Here is a 5,283-nt window from a genome sequence, read left to right on the forward strand (position 1 = left end):
TATTAAAATATCCTTTTAATCTCATCGTCTTAAATATGCTATGTATGGAATTGAAAAGTTACTAAATATAGAAAGTGATATTCTTTTTTAAACACACTAAAAAAAAAGTAAGACACATAAATTAAAACATGTATTTTATTCTAGAGTTGGTGGACTTTGAAAACATCGAATTGCATGAGACTGGTGTTCTAGGGTCTTTGCTTGATATTGTTAGGCTAATTTGGACAAGTTTTACAACCAAAAAGAACTATTCAATCCGTTGCAATTTATGTGATATAATTTGAATCGGCAAGATGTTTAAGATGAAAATAAAGACTTTTAGTATTTGTGTTGCAATAAAACTTTTAAAATTTATGACGCCATAATATTGTGTGGTTGTAAAAATCTATCATTAAGTGTAAAACAAAAAGTGTAACATTAGGTACTTCCAAGCATAGAAGCGTGTCAATTTTTTCGGAACAAAGTAATAGTAAGACATGAACTGTAACAGAGTGAGTAAAAAATAGTGAGCGAATTGGTCAAATTTTCTACCCAGTCAAAATATGAAATGCGCAATCAGAAAGGAAATTGTGAGACATAATTAAGTAAATAAAAGTATATTTTTTTATAACAATTTAAGCTTTTAAATAAAATAAATCACACATATTAGTAGAATATCAAAGCAATCAGAGGTCTTTAGTTCGGATCTCGCTAACACTACTATTTCTATATACTTCCACTTGTCCACAAATGTTAAACAATTGTACAACACTTCTTAAAAAAGGAAAAAGTCGTACAACGTCCGTAAAGTATACTTCCTAGTATAGTGCAAGTATTATGTGGCAATCAGTAGCTTCTAGTTCTTCCCCTTCTTCTAGATAAAACTAGATATGATATGCCGGGCCCAACATAAGGATTTGAAATGAAAAATTTAGTTCAAATCCAAGCATATGTTGTCGTTCTTACCACCGTAGCTGCCAGTGGTACACCACACCCATAGGCTTGGCCGAACTGAGCCGCCCAGGCCAGAAGTGACAAACAGGCAGATTTTCAGACTGAGTTCTGGGAAACATCGTCGTAACAATGATTGTCACAGCATAAAAGATGTTCAGTTGAACAGGAGCTCCAGCACCTTCGGAATTAAACCTACAAAAGATGTACATAATCTTAGACTTTAATCAATTGGGTCCTTCTCAGCTAATTAATCATCGAGCACTTTTTATGTTTCTCAAATTAATAGTGGTATGAGCAACAACTGCATTACAGTCATCACCGGTACCAACTTCCTATTGATGTGGCCATTATCCCTACCTGAACTTAATTTCTAACTGTAATATATCCAATCTATTTCGTATGCATAAACTGGTGAACTTACCAAGAACTAAATGAGATGAAACAGGGAATTCGCAAAGAAGCTGTTGCTTCATCGTAGTAGCTCTAGATTTCTGTCCCGTACCATCAAAATAGTCTTATAAGAGGAGCACGTTGCTCATGTTAAACTGAAGCATCTAAATATTGTGTGAAAATGCATTGCGTGCACATTCTGTTGTAGATAATAAGGTGTCAAGCTATAGCAAGTTTGCCTTTGTTAGGAACTGCTTTGACTATGAAATTCATTATGTGTTTGCTTTGTGCGTGTCATAGATGCACATCCATCTCTTAGTTACCGAAAAAGGATAAATAAACTCTATTGCAGGATATTACGAAAAATCAAAAAAGGAATCACATAAGCTAACCAGGAAAAGAGAAGTGTAGGTAGACATAATACACACAATGTCTTTTCCAGCTATAGTTGAGACTTTGGAAGCATACATATAAGAACATTTAAAGTGCCCCAGTCACAGTGTCGAGCACAAGTATTTGAAATATAATCGGGGGCACGATCAATATAAGCACTGCATTGTTGATCCTTCAAAACCGGACTCTTATAGCACATCTCATCGCATTGTTCCAAACCTGCACATATGTTTTCATTTCTATTCTAACTTAATTGAATAGAGAAGCATCAAGGTTTCAAGTTCAACAAAAGACAAAACGTCTCAACGATATGCTTTTCGTTCAATTACAAAGGAATGCAACTTTATGCTTTTCGTTCAATTACAAAGGAATGCAACTTTATGGACATGCTGGAAATATATATGACTTGAATTAGCGCTTGTTCACCAAGTAATTGTCCTATTTTAGAGGATAACATTACTGTCATTTCAAAAATTTATATTAACTGGTGCAAAATTTTCTATCAAGAGTTCATTTTTCGACATGCGTGCAAGAGAGTTTCTCATAACGATTGAGTGTAAGCAAGGTAAAAATTACGAACACATTCAACTGAAATATCACCGGGCTGTTTTAGAAACAGGCGGAGTTCATGAAAATAGAATCCTGGAACTTACATTCCTACCATGTACCGCCATCAGCATCACATTGCCTTCTTGCAGAAAATTCTCCCTACAAAAATTGACACACCATAAAATTCGAGTTATGAGTTAAGCTAAATGAGTTCCAAGAAATAAACTACTAAAAGGAGGAATATGCAAACTACAACATTGAAAAGAAGAATTTACAAAAGGAAGTTCATAGATATTAACCAAAAAAGTTCATCTTATGCACCTAAGTAATTCTCACTAACTCTCCAGCTCAGCCTATGTTAACGTCCTTGTAGGAAAGGGATGATCTAGCAAAAGGAGAAACAGAAAGAATTACAAGTATTACCCTGTGTGTGTGTGTGGTTCCTACTGTAACTTATTACGGAGAATTGGCGGAAAGAACCATTAAGATGGAAGGCTTGTGGGTTCGGGGTTCTAATTATTTAATGTTATTGGGTTCGTAATTAATAATTTATACATATTTGACAAAAATTCTAATACAAATATATGGATTAGGACAAAAATTTTTAGAACCCCCACCGACGTGGCTCCGCCCCTGACTGTAAACCCACTTGGAGTGGATGAGCGTAGATTTAACACGTAATAGCATCTAAACGAAAATGTCTAAATTCCCATTACATTTCCTTTTAACTACAATTAATCACCCACGTCGATCCCGCCGTCTAAGTGACTCTTCTGTCATAGTCTTACCCTCAATTCTTACCAAATTTTAATTTTTTTATTTGCTTTTTTATAATTTACTTTTTTATTTTGTATGGCTGGATATAACATATCAAATAAAAAAATATTAGAAACTTTTTGACAAGGTTTTCGATTAATTAATTTGGACTATACATTTAGTCAAATCAATCTAATTTTTAGATTAGCTTAATTAGATGTATCAAAATGGTCCAAACTTAGACGGATTAAGCGAGCATATTGTTTTGGGAAAATTACACATTTTGATTGCTCGCCAAAAATAATTAGAATTGCAAGTCCCATATAAATTTTATACATTATTTATGTTTAAAAATATGATATATAGATTATTATACAACAATATATATATATTCGGCTATATTAATGTAAAATTCCTTTTTTTAATGGGCTAAATCCCCCCAACTTTTGAGCATGAAAAGACACTAATCCACCATGGACTCCACCATGTCAAGTGTAAAAAAAAAAAGTTTTTTATTTTCGTAATGTATGATCCACCATGGGCTCAAAAATAACCTCCTTCTCAAAAATAACCTTCTTTTTCACTTTACCAGAACCTGCGAACAAACTTCTGTATGCACTATATCATACAGTCTCTGAGCAATCTTTATCTTGGTTGATTCACTTTAGTTACTAGAACTAGAACTTCATTTTGAAATGAGATAATGGTCAAAAATACACATGAATCATCACTTTTTCGTGAGTTTCAAACTCCAACTATCAGTTGTATCATTTTCCTACATTAACTATCACCATTTATATATTAAAACACACCTCAAACTATCAGTTGTTCTCTTTTCCTACTTGAAAACTAACCCTCTCTTTTGGAGTAGGAAAACTAATAGTTTTCCAGTGTTTTAATACATAGATGGTGATAGTTCAGGTAGGAAAAGGGAACATCTAATTGCAAAAAGTGAAAGTTGAGGTGTGTTTTTGACAATTAACTATTTTGTAATCAATAACTTTGGGCATCGTTCGATGGACTGCAGCGCTCAATAGCCTCTTTGAGGACCCGTACTTAAAGAATAATCAAAGTTCGTAAATTTTTTTTAAAAAAATTTAACCGTTTTAAAATCAATTTCAAATTCGGTCAAAAATTTTAGACTTACATGTCTATAGTTAGCATTAGGGCTGCATATCGGTCGGTTCAGTTCCGGTTTGAAAGTTATCAGTTCAACTTATCGGTTATCGGTTTGTAGAATTGTTAAACCGTTAAGATATCGGTTAACGGGTTATCGGTTGTTGTTTCTTATCGGCTAATGGGTTAATGGGTTATCGGTTAAGATTTCACACAAAAAAATTTCAAGAACTTCGACTACTATTGTAGTCAACAGCGTAAAGTTTGGCCTGGTATCAAAAGAGGAAAATAAAGATAAATTTCTAAATCAACTAGTCGAAGAAAGATAAGTTCATTAATCATCAACCATGTACACCATCACCGGAATTATCTAGTGTACATGGAACTGCAGTATTAAAAAAAGGACAATTTTCAAAAGAATATAATACAAAAAGAATAGAATTAAAATTTAGAATCCATTGAAAATTAAAAAAAAAAAAAAAATAGCACTTTCATGGGAAAACAAAAAATAATCTCACATCAATATCATTGACATGTCCTGGTGATATGAGGAAACAATAAAAATGGTTATGAAATGGAAATCAAGTGAACCCTAAATCTAGTCAAGTGACTTAATATATGGAAGGGTAGAATTATAATTAAATAAATAGTTATCTGGTTATTGGTTCACCCGTTAACAAAAATGGTCAAACCGCCAATAACCACAGGGCACCACCCGATACCCGAAATAGTAATCCATTAACCCAATAACCCAATAATCGGTTCGGGTTATTGGTTTAACTGTTAATTTGCACAGCCTAGTTAGCATATCATTTCGTGTACACTTCTGATTATTTTTTCTTTATCTGATTTGGGATGTGATTTGGTATGCCGAAAAATATGAGTTATTTTTTATTAAAAATGTTCTTTATAAAGATATGCAATATACAAAACATTAATCTAAATGAATAGGAGATTTTTTATTGTTATACATGGGAAGATCACATGAAGTGAATTCCCAAATTAAAAAAGATTACAATATAATGGGGAAATATCCAAAAGACTTTTAAGCTAGCTAGTAATCTAATCGCTGCATAGAGCAATGATTATTACTAGAACGAACAAACAACTAATGTAACTTATTAATGTCACGATAAACAAATTAAA

At 32.8% G+C, this 5,283-nt stretch overlaps 1 long non-coding RNA gene across 2 annotated transcripts; it reads right to left on the bottom strand.

Moving 5' to 3' along the window:
• Positions 1–617: 617 nt before the first annotated feature.
• Positions 618–2,664, bottom strand: LOC132036533 (uncharacterized). Of its 2 annotated transcripts, XR_009409603.1 has the most exons (4): positions 2,370–2,664; positions 1,716–1,935; positions 1,355–1,424; positions 618–1,125 (listed from the first exon to the last, which is right to left on the bottom strand). It is a non-coding gene; the product is annotated as an uncharacterized LOC132036533 (long non-coding RNA). The 2 variants fall into 2 exon arrangements; XR_009409604.1 differs by lacking the exon at positions 1,355–1,424 and having other exon boundaries at positions 619–1,125; positions 2,370–2,653.
• Between the last annotated feature and the right edge of the window lie 2,619 nt (positions 2,665–5,283).

This window comes from Lycium ferocissimum, chromosome 11, assembly GCF_029784015.1.
Source record: "Lycium ferocissimum isolate CSIRO_LF1 chromosome 11, AGI_CSIRO_Lferr_CH_V1, whole genome shotgun sequence".
In the NCBI taxonomy this organism is placed as follows: Eukaryota; Viridiplantae; Streptophyta; class Magnoliopsida; order Solanales; family Solanaceae; genus Lycium; species Lycium ferocissimum.